We start from the raw sequence: 22,544 nt of genomic DNA, 5'->3' as shown, positions 1-22,544 counted from the left end.
TTTTTGTATTTTTTTTAGTAGAGATGGGATTTCACCATGTTGGCCAGGCTGGTCTCGAACTCCTGACCTCAAGTGATCCACCTGCCTCAGCCACCCAAAGTGCTGGGATTACAGGCATGAGCCACCGCGCCTGGCCAAATGACTGTGATTTTTTTTTTTTTTTTTTTTGAGATACAGTTTCACTCTTGTTACCTGGCCTGGAGTGCAACGATGCAATCTTGGCTCACTGCAACCTCTGCCTCCTGAGTTCAAGTGATTCTCTTGCCTCAGCCTCCCAAGTAGCTGGGATTACAGGTGCCTGCCACCACACCCGGCTAATTTTTTATATTTTTAGTAGAGATGGGGTTTCACCCTGTTGGCCAGGCTGGTGTCGAACTCCTGACCTTCAAGTGATCCACCCCTCTCAGCCTCCCAAAGTGCTGGGATTATAGGCATGAGCCATCATGCCTGGCCATGACTGTGATTGTTAACACCCATCCACATTATTGGTCACTGTTGGTGCTTCAAGTGTTTCTGTAACATTCCTGGATTGACACTAAAAAAAACCCTGAACAAGAGAATCATTACTATTATGGATACATTTGTTCTTTCAACTTACAAATATTAAGGACCTAGCTAGCTCTACAGGCCTCGCCATTTTTTGCCTTTTCCATTTGACACTTATATGTCAAATAGCCTGGGCTAAGAAAATCCTTAATGCTACAAAGGAAAGTAAATGTACTTATATTTCTTGCCTGACTTAACAGGTATATTAGGCAAAAGCTAGTAATTATGCTGAATTTAAGACAGTATGTTTGATCTAATATCCAGAATTCACAAGGAACTTAAACAAATTTACAAGAAAAAAAAAAACCCAAAAAATGAACAACCCCATCTACGCAAAGGATATGAACAGACACTTCTCAAAAGAGGACATTTAAGGCCAGGCTTGGTGGATCACGCCTGTAATCCCAGCAGTTTGGGAGTCTGAGGTGGGTGGATCACTTGAGGTCCGGAGTTCAAGACCAGCCTGGACAACATGGTGAAACCCCTTCTGTACTAAAAAAAAAAAAAAAACCACAAAAAATTAGCCGGGTGTGGTGGTGGGCAACTGTAATCCCAGCTACTCAGGAGGTTGAGACAGGAGAATTGCTTGAACCCAGGAGGCAAAGGTTGCAGTGAGCCAAGATCATGCCACTGCACTCCAGTCTAGGTGACAAGAGTGAGACTCCGTCTCAAAAAAAAAAAAAAAGAAAAAAGACATTTGTGTGGGCAAAAAACACACAATAAAAAACTCAACATCACTGATCATCAGAGAAATGCACATCATAACCACAATGAGATACCATCTCACACCAGTCAGAATGGTGATTATTAAAAAGTCAGGAAACAAAAGATGCTGGCAAGGCTGTGGAGAAATAGGAACACTTTTATGCTTTTGGTGGGAATGTAAATTGGTTCAACCACTGTGGAAGACAGTATGGTTATTCCTCAAGGATCTAGAACCAGAAATACCATTTGACCCAGCAATCCCATCACTGGGTATGTAACCAAAGGAATATAAATCATTCTATAAAGACACATGCATGTGTATGTTTATTGCAGCACTATTTACAATAGCAAAGACATGGAACCAACCCAAATGACCATCAGTGATAGACTAGATAAAGAAAATGTGATATATATACACCATGGAATACTATGCAGCCATAAAAAGGAATGAGATCATGTTTTTTTCCGGGACATGGATGAATCTGAAAGGATTCATCCTTAGCAAACTAGCACAGGATTAGAAAACCAAACACCACATGTTCTCACTCATAGTGAGTTGAACAGTGAGAACACATGGACACTAAGAGGGGAACAACACACACCAGGGCCTGTTGTGGGTCGGGGGTGAGGGGAGGGAACTTAGAGGACGGGTCAATAGCTGCGACAAACCACCATTGCACACGTATACCTATGTAACAAACCTGCATATTCTGCATATGTACCGTTTTTTTTAGAAGGGAAAAAAGACTATTTTTATTTTTATAATGTAAATGTGTGGTAATTTGTTTAAATCTGATATTGTTTCTATTAGCTTAAGCATTGAGACAAAAATTGGAAGCATGGAAATGAGAAAACTAGTTTAACGATTCTGTCAGGGGTGCACAGTCATTGTGTATAGATTAGGAGGTAGAAAGTGATACTGTCTTATGATTTTAAAGTTTGAAAGGAACTGAAAGATAATCCAGGCCAAATGCTTCATGTCATAGACGGGGAAACCAAGCCCTAGAGAGAGGAAGTAACGTACCTAAGGATGTGCAGGCCCTATGTGGCAGAACCATGAGTAGGACCCTATTTCCTGTTAATCACTTCTTTTCCTTTCCTTGATTTGGGTTGCTTTGTTACTGGTACTTAATAATTCAGTAGAAACTTGACATGTACTTCATGATTGAACTCTGGAGGGGTTTTAGGACTCCTTGTCTTTCTGTGGTATTGAAACAATATGGTTTCTATTAAAATATTCAGTGAACCTTCTATCTTTTGAAGTATTTAGTTAGATGAAATGTGGATAGTAACCAAAACCTCTATAAGTAGTATTATACTTTGGTCTGATTGAATTTCTGAGCAGTTTTGTGTTATTCTTGTTGAGTATTTTTGGTTTGTTGGTTTGAAAAAGGAAACAGTTCTGCAGATATGTTTTTTTTCTAGTAACCTCTGACTGCTTTTCTATTGATCTCCTTTTTACTTGAAATGATAAAACTAAAAGAAGCTTTCTTATGTCTTTTAACAAAATATTGATCTTTTATTGGTATGAAAACATCTTAGTTGCTAAATTGCTTTATTAATTTTGTACCTCTTTTATATTGAAAGCCTGTAATTGTTTGGTGTAAGAGTTACCCCAGTTACTGCTTATTTTAAAGTTGATTTTCCTTTTAATTTAGAGACATAAATGAATAATTTTTCCCCTTTAATTTCTTCCTGCTGTATAAAAGACTTTAAAACATTTTTAGGCTATCAATAATATTACATAGGTCTTCTTGGATAATACAGTCCTATGTTGTTGGTGAAGGTTCTAAACCTGCTAGTCTTGCCTAGTTTCAGATATTGTTTGGTAAAATGACATAACTATATTATGCATGCAACTACTCCAATACATATGGAATTCAGGAAGCTTGGATTTGGATCGTCTCTCTTTTAGTTACTATCTGTGGCAAGTCACTTAGCTCCTCTCAGAATCTCTGTTTCCTCATCTTTTATGTGGACACAATAAGATTTTTAGAGTCGTGGTAAGGACTAAGTAAAATAAAGCATGCATCCCTGGCATATTGTCAATGCTCATAAATAGTAGCTGTAAAAATACTGCACCTAGGGTAAACTATAGAACAGTGTATTTATTCTGAAATATTATTCCTGTTAGCTATTATTTAATTCACCCAGCTTACTTTCCTCATCAGTTAATCTGTAACCCTTTTCTCCTTATATAAAAGACCTGGGATTATTTCATTGAGGGAGGTCAATGAGAAGATTCCCAAGGAGGATCCAATTAAAGGGTATCTATTTTCCCCATGATAAGATCACTAATTCCTTCTCAAGGGGGTATCAGAACGAATGTTTGAAAATTACCTTCCAGCAAACTCTTTCTTTGCTTCTGTGAATAGTACATATTTGGATAGGAGACAATAAATAGGTGAGCAGTATCTTGTGCAGAAGTTCTGAACAACTATAGAATGCTTCCATCTGTTCACTTTTCAGTTTTGTCACCTTGACTTTCCCATCTTAGACTCCTGGGGTTGTTAGGTGCACCCCTCTTATCCACACAGTGTCTGTGTCTATCTATCTGGTCCATAAAACTCCTTTCCAGTGTGGGAGAAATACATCCGTTACACAGGATTACAGACAGTGGCATCTTCTTCCACATTGCAGTTTAACTCAGGCCTGGCACCAAACTAGTGTTTTTTGATGAGATTGTTATCAAGCAAGAGGATGAGGCTAGTTCTGTAGTATGGTACCAAAGAGAAATTAGCCTGTTTCATGAACAAATGCGGAGAATAGGGTACATAATTTTAGTACTTGAAGCATAGCCATGAGTGTAATCTGATTGTCAGAAAGTATTCAATTCTTAACCTATGGCCCTTATTTTAACCAAACATAGTTTGAATGTTACAAAACTTTAAATTATTTATACAAATAAAGTCACATGATTACTGATTAATTGAAGCTCCTATTTTTGTCCCTGATAAATCATATGGGACCTTTAGTTATCTCTCCAATGTGCTCTCTTTCTATATTTCTGGACATATCAACAAACTCTTTCTCAGCTGCTGTGTGGCATTGGTCATACTCTTTCTCTCCTACCGAAATGCTCCTTGTTGAAGGAGTCTCACCTTCATCAGCACTGCAGCATCCATGGTAAAGATGTAGGGAAGATAACTAAGACCCCAGCTCTGTGCTTCACCTGGTCGCCTAGGCCCTTTGAAGAAATCTCACAGTGTGGCATATCGTTAGTCTCCCTTGGACAAGAAAATATCAAGTCCTCCCTCCCTAGATACCAGCCTACCTAATGAAGCCTTCTAAAATAGTGGGCTTTAGAAAATCAAATCTCATATCTGAAGATAGAGGTAATCATCACTGTTTCAGAATGGTGGCATTTCTGGCCCTTGAGTGTACTGTAAAGGCTGATGAATGTCAGTGGTTTCTGGCAGATTTAATGCTTAGGCAAGGGAAGGAAGGGAGGAATCAAGGAAGAATAGGAAATAGTGAAGAGAGTAAGTAAGGAGTGGGGAAATAAAAATATGTCTGTGATCAGCAGTAGTAAAATTCCCTTGAAATTTGTTAGAGATACAACTTAGTAGTTGCCTGAAGATGCTTACCTTTCCCTAGTGGTATTTAAAATCTCTCTCTCCTGCCACTTGAATTTTAGTTCTTTCTTTCTTCTTTAGTTCTTTCTTTAGTTCTTTCTTTCTTCTTTCATGTATGTTTAATTTTTGAAAATAAATGGAGATTTATGGTAGTATCAGTGGTATTTTTTCCATTTTTTTTCTCTTGAACCATGTTTTCTTTGCTCCAAAAAGCAAATGGCAGTCTTCAAAGGACGATTTATTTTCTATTTGTATAAATTGAGTATAAGCTGCATCCAATTCCTAGTGCATGCGTAAAATTCTTTTTGAGGAAATGTGACCAATATATACCATTTTATTGAATGTTTCTTGAAATTGGTGTCAAGCTGTTTTTTATTTCATTTCTTTTGGGATGCCTAATTGAATTGAAACTTCATTATTTCATTCCATGGCTTAGGCCACCTTTAGAGGGAATATACCATGTGAGCTCCTACTTACCCATTAAGACCAGATACCCACTAGGGACTTAATGGGCTAATGTGTTCCTCTTTCATCTCCCATGTCCTAAATTTAGCATTAGCTAAATTGACTAATTAAAGTAACCCTAGCCTTATCCCTCTTCCTAGTGGATATTGATTTATTTAAAAATTTCATCACAGAACTTTGTACAATTGTTAGGCACTTCTTACATGATCCTGAAACTGAAATGTCAGATGTGTGTAGAGTATTATAACCTAACCGACCATAATGAGATGCCAGGATGGCTATGACAAAAATAAAGGAGGTGGTGAGAGTGGAATAAAAAATGTTGGAGAGGATGCTGAGAAATTGGTACACTCAGACATGGCTGGTAGGAATGTAAAATAGTGGAGCCACTGTACAAAACATTTTGGGGATTCCCCAAAAAGTTAAATATAAACTTAACCATGGAATGACCCAGCCATTTTTCACTCCTAGGTATGATGCCCAAGATAATTAAAAACATATGTTTTCAAAAGAACTTTGACATGAATGTCCATAGCAGCATTTTTTCTCATAGCCCAAAAGTGGAAACAACCCAAGTGTTCATCTGCTGATGAATGGATACACAAAATGTGGTCTATCCACACAATGAAATATTATTGAGCTATAGAAGGGAATGAAATACTAAGATATGCTACAATGTGGATGAATCTCAAAAACATTGTTCTAAGTGAAAGAAGCCAGACACAAAAGGTTACATATTGTAGGCTTTCATTTATATGAATGACCCAGAATAGATAATGGAGGCAGAAAGCAGTATGGTAGTAGCCAGGGGATGACAAAGCAGGGGATAGGGAGTGACTGTTTAATGAATACGAGATTTAATGGATCTGAGATGAAATGTCTTGAAACTAGATAAAGGTGGTGGTTGCACAACATTTTGAATGTTCTATATACAACTAGATTTCACTTACACTTTCAAAAGGTTAACTTTATGTTAAGTAAGTTTTACCACAGTAAAAAATAAGCAAACTCACAAAATTAAGAGTGAAATTCTAAAATCTTGATAGCCACTTGCTCCCTTCATTTTTGGGGGGCTAATCTTGTATAATTTCAGGCTTAGGCTACTTTTGTTGGGGTAAGATCACTGTTAAAATTCATAATGCTTTTTTTCTAAAACAAAAAAAGTGTTCAGTAAAGATAAACAGAAAGAAGAAAAATTAGAGTTACCATAATTGTACCACTTAGAACAATTCTTAATATTTTTGTATGTGTATTTCCTGTGGTTTTTCCAGTGTGTGATACATGTACACACAGTCTGTACATGCACGTACATATTTATGAAATAGGGTCATTTTGCATATAGTGTTTACAACACACTTTTATCATTTAATGATGCATTAGAAAATAATTTGGTCTATTTTCTATAGTTTCACAAGTATACAGCATAACACTTTTTAAATATATCTTCAGAAAAAAAAAACTAGCAGCAAAATAGGGTAAAGATCGTGTTTCATTTGTCTTTGAATCCCTGGAGTTGTTCAAAAGAAATAGCCACTTTATTGGATTGGGTTGCACTGGATTGGATTTGATTGAATTAAACTAGAATAACTTCTAGAAACCAATGAAGAACTTCTGAAATATTCAGCATCTCGTTTTGTTATCATACTCTCTTGGCTACATTTTAGTTGGTGACTTAATATACCCTTTTTTCCCCTCAGGATGTCGGGATTATAGAAGCCTGAGTGTTACATGAAGCGAATGTACCCATGTATTCTGTTTTAGTTTACTATAGCTGCCACAACAAAATACCACAGACAGGGTGACTTAGAAACAAAACTTTATTCTTCTCACAGTTCTGAAGGGTGGCAGTCTAAGATCAGATCAGCAGGTTTAGTTTCTCCTGAGGTCTTTCTCCTTGGCTTGCAGATGGCTGCTCTCTTGCTATGGCATCACGTGTCCTTTTCTCTGTGCGTGCGCTTCCCTGGTGTCTCTGTATGTTCTCATCTCTACTTCTTGTAAGGACACCAGTCAGATTGGATCAGGGCCCACCCTAACAGCGTCATTTTAACTTAATTACATCTTTAAAGGCCCTATACAAATATAAACACATTCTAAGGTAATGCGGGTTAGGGATTCAACATATGAATTTTGGGGGTACATGTAGGCATACCTAATTTATTGTGCTTTGCTTTACTGTGTTCCATATTGTGGGTGTGTGTTTGTTAATTTTTTAAAACAAATTGATGGTTTGTGGTAACCCTGTGCTGAGCACATCTGTTGGCACTGTGTTTTCCAATGGCGTAGGCACTTTGTGTCTCCATGTCAAATTTTGGTAATTGTAATATTTAAAAGTTTTCATTAAAAAATTTTTAAAATTTTTAATTATTATGGGCACATAATAGTTGTGTATATTTCTTTTTCATTATTATTATATCTGTTATGGTGACCTGGGACAAGTGGTCTTTGATGTTACCATTGTAACTGTTTTGGGGTACCACCAACTGCACCCAGAGAAGACAGTGAACTTAATCTGTAAATGTGTGTGTGCTGACTGCTCCATCAACTGACTGATCCCCCATCTCTTTCCCTGTCCTCCGGCCTGCTTATTCTCTGAGACACAACGGTATTGAAATTAGGCCAGTTAATAACCGTGCAGTGGCCTCTAAGTGTTCAAGTGAAAGGAAGAGTCACATGTCTCTCACTTTCAGTCAAAAGCTGGAAATGATTACACATAGTGAGGAAGACATGTCAAAAGGCAAGAGGCCGAAAATGAGGCCTCTTGCGCCAGTTGGCAGAGTTATGAATGCAAATGAAAAGTTCCTGGAGGAAATGAAAAGTGCTACTCCAGAGAACACATGAATAATAAGGAAGTGAAACAGCCTTGTTGCTGATAAAGAGAACATTTTATTGGTCTGGATAGATGATAAAATCAGCCACAATGTTCCCTTATGCCATAGCCTCATTGTAAGGCCCTAACTCTCTTCAATACTGTGAAGGCCAAGAGAGGTGAGGAAACCATAAAAAAAGTTTGGGCCATGGTGTGCAGGTAGCTGTCCCTACCTGCTTCTTGCTGAGGCTGCCTCAGAACCCCTGTCCACTGCTTCATGATTTTCTGTTGTCTCTTGGCAAAAGTGGCAAATAATTATGCTGTTCTGAAGGAGCTGGAGCAGAAGGATGCAGAGGTGGATCAAATCATTGAATATCTTAAGCAGCAAGTTGCTCTACTTAAGGAAAAAGCCATTTTGTAGGCAAATTTGAGGGAAGAGAAGAAACTTTGAGTAGGACCTGCCAAAGTGAAGGAGGAAATTGAATGGAAACAAGAGCTAATTCAGGCAGAAATTCAAAACAGAATGAAGCAAATACCATTTCCATCTGGTACTCCACTGCACGCTAATTATGTGGTTTCTGAAAATGTGATACAATCTACACCAGTAACAACCATATCTTCTGGTATCAAAGAACAGATAAAAAGAGGAGCAGGAGAAGAAAAGAAAGCAAAAGAGAAAATTGAAAAGAAAGGAAAGAAGGAGAAAAAACAGGAAGCACCAATAGCAGGAAGCACTAACTCTAAGCCAATAAATGTTTCCCATCTAGATCTTTGAATTGGTTGCATCAAAACTATCAGAAAATATCCTGATGCAGATTCTTTGTATGTAGAAGATGTAGTTGTTGGGGAAATATCCCAAGAACAATTGTCAGTGGTCTGGAGAATCATGTTCCTCTTGAACAGATGCAAAATCAGATGGTGATTTTACTCTGTAACGTGAAACCTACAAAGATGAGGGGAGTATTATCTCAAGCAGTGGTCATGTGTGCTTGCTCACCAGAGAAAATTGAAATCTTGGCCCCTCCTAATGGAGACAGAATTACTTTTGATGCTTTCCCTGGAGAGCCCAACAAGGAAACAAATCCTAAGAAGATTCTGGGAGCAGATCCCACCTCATTTTTATACTATGATGAGTGTGTGGCTGCATACAAATGAGCTCCCTTTGAGATGAAAGGGAAGGGAGTGTGTAGGGTTCAAACTATGAACAACAGTGGAATAAAATAAAACAAAATGCCTTCATTATTGAAATACATTGGAGAAAACCTTATAAAAAGGAATATATTTGCCACTTGTACCAAAAACAAACAAACAAAAAACAGGAAAGTTTGAGGGTACCAGAGTTTGGTTTATGAGGTTTAAGAAAAGAAGCTATGTCCGTAACATAAAAGTGCAAGGTGAAGCTGCAAGTGCTGATGTAGAAGCTGAAGCAAGTTATCCAGAAGACCTAGCTAAGATAATTGATGAAGGTGGTTACAATAAACAACAGATTTTCACAGTGTACATGAAACAGCCTTTTACTAGAAGATGATACCATTTAAGACTTTAATAGCTAGAGAGACGAAGTTGATGCTTGGCTCAAAGTGTCAAAGGACAGAATGACACTCTTAGTAGGGATCAATGCAGCTGGTGACTTTACGTTGAAGCCAGTGCTCATTCAACATTTACAAAATCCTAAGGCCTTTAATATTAATGCTGAATCTACTCTGCCTGTGCTCTATAAGCAGAATCACAACACCTGGATGACAGCATATCAGTTTGTGGCATGGCTTACTGAATATTTAAACCCATTTTTGAGACCTACTGCTCAGAAAAAAAGATTCCTTTCAAAATATTACTTTTCATTGACAATGCACCAAGTTACCCAACAATTGTAATGAAGATGTACAAAGAGCAGTCATGTTAACACAACATCTATTCTTTAGCCCATGCACCAAGGAATAATTTCAACTTTTAAGTTTTATTATCTAAGAAATATATTTTATAAGGCTATAATTGCCATAGATAGTGTTTCCTTTGATGGATAGGGACAAAGTAATTGGAAAGCTTCTAGAGAAAAGAGTAACCATTCTAGAAGCCATTAAGAACATTTGTAATTCATGGAAGGAGGTCACAATATTAACATGAACAGAAATCTGGAAGAAGTTGATTCTAACCCTTGTGGATGATTTTGAGGTTCAAGGCTTCAGTGGAGGAAGTCATAGCAGATATCATGGAAATAGCAAGAGTATTAGAAGTGAAAGTCTGAAGATGAACTGAATTATTTCAATCTTGCAATAAAACTTGAACTGATGAGGTGTTGCTTCTTATGGATGAGTAAAGAAAGTAGTTTCTTGAGATGGAATCTAGTCCTGGTGAAGATGCTGTGAATATTGTTGAAATGACAACATAGGATTTGGAATATTACATAAACTTAGTTGATAAAGCAGAGCAGGGTTTGAGAGGATTGACTGCAAATTTGAAAGAAGTTCTACTCTGAGTAAAATGCTATTAAATAGCATGACATATTGTGGAGAAATCTTTCATGAAAAGAAGTAAATTGATGTTTTAAATTTCGTTGCCTTATTTAAGAGATTACCACAGCAAACCAAACCTTTAGCAGCCACTATCTTGATTGGTAAGTAGCCATCAATATCAAGCCAAGACCTTCTATCCCCCCAAAAATTATGACTTGCTGAGGACTTAGATGATTGTTAGCATGTTTTGGCAATGAAGTATTTTTAAAATTAAGTTATGTGCATTGTGTTTTTAGACATAATGCCATTGCACACTTAATAGACTACAATTTAGTGTAAACCTAATTTTATATGCACTGGGAAACCAAAAAATTTGTGTGACTCGCTTTATTGCAATATTTGTTTTATAAAAGTGGTCTGGAAGTGAACCTGCAGTATCTCTGAGGTATGCCTATAATTCGGTGTTCATAAAATATACCAAACTGAGAAAGACAATGTCATTGTGTCTACAAGAATCTTACCATGGGGACTCGGTTACAGTGGGTCACCCAAATCTACCAAGAGGTAGATTTTCTTACGTTTTTATGAATGGCTCTGATTAGCAGAGGAGAAAATTGATAAAAAATATGTGTGGCAAGAATAGTAGGAAAAATGTTGGAAATTTTTTGTTCTTAAACTAAGAAAATATCTAGGCTGGGTGCGGTGGCTCACGCCTGTAATCCCAGCAGTTTGGGAGGCCAAGACGGGTGAATCACCTGAGGTCAGGAGTTCAAGACAAGCCTGGCCAAGATGGTGAAACCCCGTCTCTACTAAAAATACAAAATTTAGCCCGGCGTGGTGGCAGACGCCTGTAATCCCAGCTACTTGTGAGACTAAGGCAGGAGAATTGCTTGAACCCAGGAGGTGGAGGTTGCAGTGAGCCGAGATCATGCCACTGCACTCCAGCCTTAGCAACAGAGTGAGACTCCGTCTCAGAAAATAAAAAGAAAATATCTGCCGTTAGCATAGGAAAATTCGTTATAGCAGCATATTCCCACTATTTTAATGGCCTGAAGAGAAACAGCACTGTATTAGCAGTTTATAATTAACACATAAGCAGGGTTTGTTGATCGGTATATTTGGGGAAAAAAAGGCTTCACAGTTGGGATTTTGTGGTGCTAAATAGAAGATACTCCTTTCAAATAAGAGCAAATTAGGATAAATTTGTCATTTTTTGGAGATAAATTATGAACATTTTAGATTAGTAGAATCTTCCTAATGATGAATTTCATTTCAAGGACAAGTTTTGTTAAATTTTATCTTCAAGATCTGTGAATATAGAAACTTTGAAATAATTGTGTGTGTGTGTGTTTTTTTTTTTTGGAGACAAGGTCTTGCTCTGTTGCCCAAGCTGGAGTGAAGTGGCTCAATCATAGCTTACTGCAGCCTTGAACTTTTGAGTTCCAGTGCTCTTCCTGCCTCTGCCTCTTGAATAGCTGGGACTACTGGAACGTGCCACCACACCTGGCTAATTTAAAAAAAAAATTTTTAGTAGAGACAGAGTTGCCTGGGCTATGCTGCTCAGGTTATGGAAGAGTTTTTAAAAAGTGTTTTCATATTGGATAATGACTTCTTTAAAATGTATACTCTTCACTTGAGCAGGGGATAAATAATTGTTTTCTGAAGTTTGGCTTGAGAAAACAACTGTTTGGCTTTTAAAATCCAAGTGAAAACTTGTTTCAAATGAAATGTTTTTATTTCTCTTATTTAAAACAAACATAGTTTATAGCCTTTATATATTAACAGTCAATCAAATAGCAGAACCATCTACATTTGTTCAAAGTAAGCTAGATTAGTTTGTGTGTATTTTCATGTAAGTCAAATAGGCATTTGCTTATGAGGAGTCATTTAAATGCAGCTTTACAAGAAGTGGTACAATTGTCTGCAACATTTCTTTCTCTCAAAATAATTTGGATGAAATAACATCAGAAGATGTCAATTTAAATGTTCCACTTGAAATCCAGTTAGTTTTTGATTATTCACACTAATGGAAGGGGAGTGTAGGCATGTAGACTCCCAAGAGACCTTTAATCCAAAAATGACTTTTTAGCATTTGAAGATATTTGGGTAATACATTTGGATAATGGTGTGCTTCATGTCCTTTTACTTTTTAAATTAAAAAAATGTTTTCAGAGACAGGGTCTTACTCTTGTCACTCAGGCTGGAATACAATGGCACCGTATAGCTTACTGCAGCCTTGAACTCTGGGGCTTAAGAGATTCTCCCATCGCAGCCTCCAGAGTAGCTAGGACTACAGGTGTGTGCCACCACACTTGGTTAATTAAAATTTACTTTTGTTGTTGAGAGAGGGTCTTGCTATGTTGTCTGGGTTGGTCTTGAACTACTGGGCTCAAGCAGTCCTCCTGCTTTGGCCTCCCAAAACCCTGGGAATACAGGCATGAGCCACCATGCCTGACCCTTTTGACTTTATTGACAGCCTTTGAATTTTAAGTAAATACTGAAATATATTTAGCTGACTGGAATATATATAGGAGACTTTATACTTCTTTCTTTAGATCTTTGGAGTTTCTTAAGAGAGCACTTTATAAGACCCTGTGTTTCTCAGATATACATATAAACAGCAACACATTTGAAAGATAAATTTCAACTCATGGTTAATGTTCTTTGCAGGGAATAACAAAATACATACTATTTACTTAGGGTTCTATTTGTATTTTACTTTCATAGTTAGAAATCTGTTTATTTTTCTTTCTTTTTGTTAGGGACAGGGTTTTACTCTGGCACCTAGGCTGGAGTGGAGTGGCTCAATCATAGCTCACTTCAGCCTTGAACCCCGCCAGGCTCAAGTGATCTTTTCTCAGCCTCCTGAGTAGCTGGGACTATAAACACATGCTGCTGTGCGTGGCTAATTATTTTTATTTTTATTTGTAGAGTTGGGGTCTTGCTTTGTTGCCCAGGCTGGTCTCGAACTCCCGGCTCAAGTGATCTTCCTGCCTTGGTCTCCCAAAGTGTTGGGATTATAGGCATGAGCCACTGCACCTGGCCAGAAATTTAAGTAAAATGATTGTATTAGGGTTCTCCAGAGAAACGTAATGTGTGTGTTTGTGTGTGTATGTGTATGGAATTGGCTTACATGATCACATGATTATGGAGGCTGACTAGTTACAAGATCTGCAGTTGGCAAACTGAGGATGGTTGTTAGTCTTTTTGTTTTATTGAAAACATCAGTTGATTGGATGAGGCCTATCCCATTACCCTGAATAATGTTTGCCCAAATGTCTGGGCACCTTGTGGCCCAGTCAAGTTGATACATAAAATTAACATCACAATGACCTACCTTAAAGTTCTTAGTTGTACATTTTGCATTTCTCATCAGGAACCTAGGCTAATTTACAATCTTTGATACTGATTTCAACCACAGTATAATGAGTTATCAATGACGACAAATCATGATCATTTCCAATACAAATATTAAGTTAACTCTGATTATTTATACATGTTATTTTTCCCACATTGTTCTAGACAGCAGGATACAGAGGTAAACCAGGTAAAGGTGCTCACCTCCTGTGACTTATATTCCAATAGGAGTGACAGATAATGCCCAATAAACAAATGTATATTAAAATGTCAGGTAGTGATAAGCATAATGAAAAAATAAAACACAGTAAAGGGGTGCCATTTCAGATAGGTTGGTTAGGAAAAGTCCTGAATGAGTGACATTTGTACAAAGATGAGAATAAAGTGACGGAACAACTTACGTATACCTTGATAAGCACATATCTAAGTAAAGCTTTTGGCATGGTTTAAGGTCTGTCTGTCTTATATCTCTATTTTGCATGCTGTGGTGCTACTCAGCTATCCCTTCTATGAAAGCGTGTTGCTCCAACTTCTGGGAATACAATGGGCAGACACCCCATAGCTGTCAGCCCCTTCAGGGACTCTCCCAGCTACAGGGAGCCAACTTGACTAAGGTAACCCTCCTTCCCAGGATGGCCCACAGTCAATGACTGATTGCTGTAGAAATATAGAGTCCTATCTATTTTGGCCCAGCTAGAGACATCTCTGAAGGGCCCTTCTGGCTCCAGAGTTCCCTGCAGGGTCAGCCAAGACTGTTGGTAGATTTGGATCACAGTTTAACTTTTTCCTCTGTCCAGAACTGTTTCATTCTCCTCCCTTTTCATAGGTTTGATCCCAAAGGTACTCTTTAATATACCTCCTGCTAATCTTGGTCTAGGGGTCTGCTTCCCAGAGAAACCACCATTTACTATGAAGTTTTGTGAACTTACAACTTATTTATGATCTTATCTCAATAATACTTTGCCGCTGGTTTTATATCAGGTCATGGTCTTCTTCCTGACAGGATCTTACATGTTAATATGAACTTTTCTGACTCTAGCACTCTGAAAACTGACTTTATACCTACAACACAATTTGGAAATTGCTAAAACGTTTATGATTCCCCTAACCACTTTGATCTTATTATTTCACTGAGAGATATATTGTTTTAGAAGCATTGGTTTATCTTTACTACCCTACAGGAGTCTAATATATTGTTTTATTTAACTAAAATCTGGTCAACATTAACCTCTTTTTCATTTGTAAAGAGAATGATACGGCTGGGCGCAGTGGCTCACATCTGTAATCCCAGCACTTTGGGAGGCCGAGGCGGGCGAATCATGAGGTCAGGAGATCGAGACCATCCTGGCCAACATGGTGAACTCTACTAAAAATACAAAATTTAGATGGGTGTGGTGGCACATGCATGTAATCCCAGTTACTCAGGAGGCGGAGGCCGCAGAATCACTTGAACCAGGAAGTCAGAAGTTGCGGTGAGCTGAGATCGCGCTGCTGCACTCCAGCCTGATGACAGAGCGAGACTCCATGTCCAAAAAAAAAAAAAAAGAATGATACAAATTCATATCAATGAATAGAGATTTTCAAATTATCTTCATGCTGCAAAAGGAGAGAAATCACTTTATAACTTATAGCCATGAAACTATTTCCATTAAATATTTAAGAAACGCAAAATTCTTGGTAATGGCAACAAAGTTAAACAATTTAATATGGGGGATTTTTAAAAAGCGATTATGTTTAATTATTTCAGGGTTTCATATAACTTTTGAAAAATTAATATATGATATAAATTCCCATTTACTGTGTAATTGGTATTATTTATGAAAGATCTTCATTCTTTCTGTATCAAGAAACATAGCGGTTAGATTTGTAATTTAGATAATCTATAAGCATCATCATGAATTCTTCTCCAACCTGATACCAAAGGTATTTAAAAAAATCTCCGTACCAATATCTGTCATGGACATAGATATGCACATTCTTTACAAAATTTGAGTATATGAAATACAGAAATATGTAACAGTGATCATAAATCATGATCTACTAGAGAATGTCCCAAGAATTGAAGACTGATTAAAATTTGAAAATCAGTGTCATTAGTCATATTATCAGGCTTAAAATTAAAAACCAGCCAGGTGCTATGTCACAGTGCTTTGGGAGGTTCAGGTAGGAGAATCACTTGAGGCCAGGAATTCGAGACCAGCCTGGGCAACATAGGGAGACCCTGTCTCAACGATTTTTTTTTTTTTTTAATAAATTAGCTGGGCATAGTGGAACATGCACCTGTAGTCTCAGCTACTGGGGAGGCTGAGGTGGGAAGATCACTTGAGCCCAGGAGTTCAAGGTTGCAATGAGCTATGATTGCACCACTACACTCCAGCTTGGGTGACAGAGCAAAACTCTGTCTCTAAAAAAAGAAAAACCATATATTCCTTTCAATAAATATAGGAAAACTGATTGACAAAATTCACTATCTGCTCATGATAAAAACTCAGAAATCTAGTATTAGAAGGGAACTTAAGATTCCCTACCATTGATGTGAATTTGTGTTATTCTCTTTATAAATGCAAATTAGAAGGGAACTTCCTTCTAATACTAGGGATGTCTCTGAAAAACTTTCACTTAACATTATACTTGATGAAAAACTGAATGCTTTCTCCCTTAGATTGGAAACAAGGTAAGAATGTCTATGCTCACCATTTCAGTTCAACATTATGCTGGTCCTAGCCAATGTAAGAAAGGAAGAAAAATAAATAAAAGGCAGAATGGAAAGACATAAGTGAAATAGTCTTTATCTACAGATGACATGATCATCTATGTAGAAAATTCTAAGGATTATACAAAAATGCTGCTAGAACAAATAAGTGAGCTTAGCAAGGTCTCAGGATACAAAAGTCAATCCCATTTCTATATAGTAGCAGCAGTCAGAAATTTCAATTTCCAAGTGTTATTTTATATAAAAATAAACTCAAAATGGATCATAGACTTAAATATAAGCACAAAAAATGTAAACGTTTTATAATAATTCATAGGGGAATAAAAAGCTGGAGTTGGCCGGGGGCGGTGGTTCGCGCCTGTAATCCTAGCACTTTGGGAAGCCGAGGCAGACCTAGATGTAAATTCCAGACTTGCACTTGAATCACATTCTTGCTACATATTATCTATACAATCTCTGTTAAATTATTTAGTTTTTCTTAGCCTCACTTTCTTATCTATAAAATGGAGCTAATATCTGCTAGGAAGTGTTAATGTAAGGCAATGGTTCTCCAAGTATGGTCCCTGGACCAGTAGCATAAGCACCACCTAGATGTTAGAAATGGAATTCAGACCCACTGCTTCAAAAACTCAGGTTGGGTCCCAGTAAATTGTGTTTTGCCTTTCAGGTGATTCTGATACTCAAGTTTTAGAACCACTGATGTAAGGGTTGTGTGTATTGTATGCTGAGTTTCACAGTGTTTGCTATGTACTTAGGCACATAATTAATTTTAAAAACAAATGTCTACCCCAGCAAATCTATTCTCTTCCCTTACACTATTTATACCAGAAATGCTGTCCCCATTTTTGTAAACCTTAGCATTCTTTCAGGACCCAACTCAAATTCCATCTGCCCCCAGAATTCATTCCAAATCATAATAATTCTCTACCCCCAAAACATAGCACTTAATAGCCAGACTTTTTGGTGCCCACTGGTAACCACTAGCCACATACGCCTATTGAGCACTTGAAGCATAGCTATTATGAATTGAGATGTGCTTTAAGTGTAACATATACACTGGATTTCAAAGGCTTAGTACAAAAAAGGAATATATAGTTGACTCTTAAGAAATGCAAGAGTTAGGGGTACAGACCTTCTACACAGTTGAAAATGTCTGTATAACTTTTGGCTCTTTGAAAATTTACTAATAGCCTACTAATAGCCTACGGTTGACCTCCAGCTGTATTGATAAGATAAACAGTTGATTAACCCATGTTTTGTAGATTATATGTATTACATACTCTATTCCTATAACAGAGTAAGCTAGAGAAAAGAAAATGTTATTAAGAAAGTCATAAGGACTTATAAGGAAATATATTTACTATTCACTAAATGGAAGTGCAGCATTTTTAAGGTCTTCATCCAGTGAGTTTTATACTTTGATATGTTTTCATGTTACTAACTAGCATCCTTTTGTTTCAGCTTGAAGAACTCCCTTTAGCATTTCTTGTAAGGCAGGTCTAGAGGTGATTAACTAATGTTTGACAAAGGCACCCTGAATACACAATGAAAAAATGATAGTTTTTTTCAAAAATGATGTTGTGAAAACTTTATATCCACCATGAAAATAAGAGAAATCATCTTATCCTACATCATATACAACAATAAACTCAAAATGAATTAAATATTCAAGTGTATGACCTGAAACTGTAAAACTCCTTGAAGATAACATAGGGAAAAGTCTCCATGACATTAGTTTTGGCAGTGATTTTTAGGATATGACACTAAAAGCACAGACAATAAAAGTAAGAATAAACAAGTGGGACTACACTAAACCAATAGGTTTCTGCTAAGCAAGGAAATAGCAAATGAAAAGGCAACCTATGGATTGGAAATATATTTAAAAATCATGCATCTGATAAGGAATTAATATAAAAAATAGGAAACTTATACAACTCAGTAAAAAAAAAAAAAAAAAAACAAACACCAAAGATGGGCAAAGGACCTGAATAGAAAATTTTCCAAAGGATGCATACAGATGGCCAATAGGTATATTACAAGGTGCTCAGTCATCAGGGAAATGCAAATCAAAGCCACAGTGAGATATCACTGCATACATGTTAGAATGGCTGTTATAAAGAAGAGACAAAAGAAAACAAGTGTTGGTGATGATGTGGAGAAGAGGGAACCTTATACATTGTTGTTGGGAATGTAAGTTGGTACAGCCATTATGGAAAGAAAACAGTATGGAGGTTCCTTGAGAAATTAAAAATAGAACTCCCATATGATCCAGCAGTCCCATTTCTGGGGTCTCATCTGATGGAGATGAAATCAGCACATTGAAAATATATTTGTATTTCCAGGTTTATTGCAGCATTATTAACAATAGCCAAGATATGGAAACTACTGAAATGTCCATTGATGGATGAGTGCATACAGAAAATATGCTATTTATATACAGTGGAATATCATTCAGCCTTTAAAAAGAAGGAAATTTCTGTCATTTGTGACAATAGTGAAATACATTATGTTAAGTAATTCAGGCACATAAGAACAAATACTGCAGGATCTAATTTATATGTGGAATCTAAAATAGTTGATCTCATAGAAATTTTAGAGCATGCGATTTTGTATGTACAGCGTGGAATAGTGGTTGCCAGTGGCTGAGTGGAGGGAAAATGGGAAGCTGTTGGTCAAATCATAGAAGCTTTAAGTTATAAATAAATTTTGGAGACCTAATGTATCATATGGTGACTATAGTTAATAAGAACGTACTTGAAATTTGCTAAGAGAACAGATCTTAAGTTTTCCGAACACACACACACACACGTACCCACACACACACACGGTACTATAACAATGTGAGATTAGGGATGTGCTAATTAGCTTGATTGTGGAAATCATTTCACAATTTATACATATATCTAAACATTATTTTGTATACCTTATATATGTATAATTTTTATTTGTCAATTATACTTCAATAAAGCTATACAATTTTTCTGTTCTGAAGGAAAACATAAAGAAAGATTATATTTTAGAAGAGTAATAAGAAATAAATTTTCCTGGATAATTTCATTGCTTTCTCTACAAAGAAAGGAAGAAAATACTTTTTCCATTAAAAACAAAAAGAAAATATCTGATGTGCCCAGTGATTCTGAGAAGTCACTGATGATAAACACAGCAAAATAATATAAACATTATGTTACCTGTTTATCATTTAGAATATTTTTGAGTTTGGCATTATGTATAGTCTCGAACTCCTGACCTCAGATGATTCACCCGCGTCAGCCTCCCAAAGTGCTGGGATTACAGGTGTGAGCCACCACGCCCAGCTGCCCTTTAATCTTTATAACAAATATGCATCACAGGTGTTATCTCCTTTTATAGATGAAGAAAGGCAAATGTTAAGACCAAAACAAAACTAGCAAGTGGCAGAGCTAAGACTCAAACACAGATATTTCTGACTCCAAAACCTATGCTTTTAACCGTACTGCACCATAGAGAAAACTGGTTTTACTCATCTGTTCCTATTTTATGGATGAGGAAATTTCCCCATACTTATATATTTTATGTAGAAATAAAAATTATAAACAATTTTTAAGCTCTAAGATGACATTATTGATTTGTATTTTTTGCAATATTGGTATAATTTCAATACTCCTATAAAGTTTGAGGCTCTATTATTTTGAGATAAACAGGGAATATAAAGGACAATATTTAATCAAATCTGTGAAGTAGTAAATAGATTATTTTGTAATAGTTTTAGAGTATGCGATTTTGTATGTACAACATATTAAAAAGAAGGTCTTGAGTTACAGGTTGAATATCTCCAATCCAAAAATCCCAAATCTGAAATGCTCCCAAATCTGAAGGTTTTTGAGCACCAACATGACACCATAAGGAGAAAATTTCACATCTGATTTTATTTGAAGGGTCGTGGTCAAAATGTAGGCACACAACACAAAGCATCTTCAAAGGAAAAATAAAATTGTCTTCAGGCTTTGTTTATAAGGTATATACATGAAAAAATAAATGCATTAAGTGTTTAAACTTGGGTCCCATCTCCAAGATATCTCATTATATATATACGAATATGCCAAAAATATGAAAAAATTCAAAATTCAAAACACTTCTGTCTCAAGCATTTTGGATAAGGGACACTCAACCTGTAGTAAGGAAGATGCCTATAGTTGATAAAATATTAAATTTGGTGGGATTTAATGAAATACGAATACTGTGACATGATTCATGCAAAGTGGTTTTTCATTTACTAGGATTTTGACCTTTTCTAGGTAAACTCTGGCTTTCTTGCAGAGTATCTGTTCAGACTATGAATTTGCATTTACTGTTTTTAAGGAATGATCACTGTTTTCATTACACTATAAAAGCATGTAAATGATAAACTTTTTAATATGAAGAGGTAGTTTTTTCTATTATTAGTTCTATAAACAAATGCCTGAAGATATAGTTGTAAGAAAGTTCCCAAACCAGTATTCTTATCTTGATGCTAAGCGTAGCATTTGATTTGCCTTGATTCATACAACTAGAAAGGGGTTAATGTTTATATAGAGTGAGAGCTCTGCCTGTAATTGTTACTCATCTTGCAGATGAACCTTGTATTTTTAATATACATATACCCCTATCTTTTTAGTCTTAATGTTTTAAAGTATCAACTTTCTTTTTTTGCTTCAGAGGGTGGTAGGATAGAGCTTGTATGTACCTCAGCTCCAGCTGCTGCCAAATGACTTCCAACCAACACCTGTGGGTGGAGCTGGCTGGTTTTTCTTTCATTGTCAAGCCTGGGCATACTCAGGGAAAATGCACCTGCTAGATAGCTCTTTATTTTCGAAATGATTATCAGTAGTATCGCCCTCTATATGGGTTTTTCCTTCTATGTTGGAAAAAACAAAGTTGAAATTTACCACATTTTGGCATTACACTTGGCAGTTACTATGATGAAGTTGATCATATTAGAGAGTCATTCAGGATACCTGACCTTCCTGCCTTCCACTACCTAAAGTGAAAAATCTCTTCTGTTCTCTAATTTACTGTAGCATATGCTTCAGTGTGTTGTGTTGGGTAGGGCAGATATCCTTAGACTAATTCTAATCCTGAGTGGTTCAAAAGACTATTCCCAGTGGCAATGGAATTTTACACCTGTTTAGTCATTTGGAACAGAGAGGTATCTACTTGCAATAGGACAAGACACCTTTATTCCTCTTTTATCCATTAGCTACCTGTGGGGCCTTATCTAAGACACTTCGGTTTCCTCATCCATAAAATAGGAACAGATGAGTAAAACCAGTTTTCTCTATGGTGCAGTACAGTTAAAAGTGTAGGTTTTGGAGTCAGAAATATCTGTGTTTGAGTCTTAGCTCTGCTACTTGCTAGTTTTGTTTTAGTTTTAATATTTGCCTTTCTTCATCTATAAAAGGAGGTAACACCTATGATGCATATTTGTTATAAAGATTAAAGGGTGGTTGGGCGTGGTGGCTCATGCCTGTAATCCCAGCACTTTGGGAGGCTGAGGTGGGTGGATCATCTGAGGTCAGGAGTTCGAGACCAGCCTGTCCAACATGGTGAAACCCCATCTCTACAAAAATACAAAATTAGCTGGGTGTAGTGGCACATGCCTGTAAGCCCAGCTACTTGGGAAGCTGAGGCAGGAGAATTGCTTGAACCTGGGAGGCGGAGGTTGCAGTGAGCCAAGATTGAGCCATTGCACTCCAGCCTGGGCAACAATAGCGAAACTCCATCTCAGGAAAAAAAAAAAAAGATTAAAGGGCATCATCTATGTAAAATGTATGTAAATAGTACAGATGAGAGCACATAGCTAGCACTCAGTACATTGTAACTTTTAATATTATTTTTCCTTTTCAGCTTAAAAAATAATATGTCTACATTCATATTTATTCATGAATGAATACATACAGTGTTTTCTG

At 36.7% G+C, this 22,544-nt stretch overlaps 1 protein-coding gene and 1 pseudogene across 5 annotated transcripts in view; both read left to right on the top strand.

Moving 5' to 3' along the window:
• Window positions 1-22,544, top strand: part of MACROD2 (mono-ADP ribosylhydrolase 2) — a 2,124,972-nt gene that overhangs the window by 121,830 nt on the left and 1,980,598 nt on the right. The gene's annotated exons all lie outside the window — the stretch shown is intronic.
• LOC140709463 (aminoacyl tRNA synthase complex-interacting multifunctional protein 1 pseudogene) lies at window positions 8,296-9,390 on the top strand (annotated as a pseudogene).

The sequence above is a fragment of the Chlorocebus sabaeus genome, chromosome 2 (genome assembly GCF_047675955.1).
Source record: "Chlorocebus sabaeus isolate Y175 chromosome 2, mChlSab1.0.hap1, whole genome shotgun sequence".
Taxonomy (NCBI): domain Eukaryota; kingdom Metazoa; phylum Chordata; class Mammalia; order Primates; family Cercopithecidae; genus Chlorocebus; species Chlorocebus sabaeus.
This window is presented reverse-complemented; position numbering and strand designations above follow the sequence as displayed.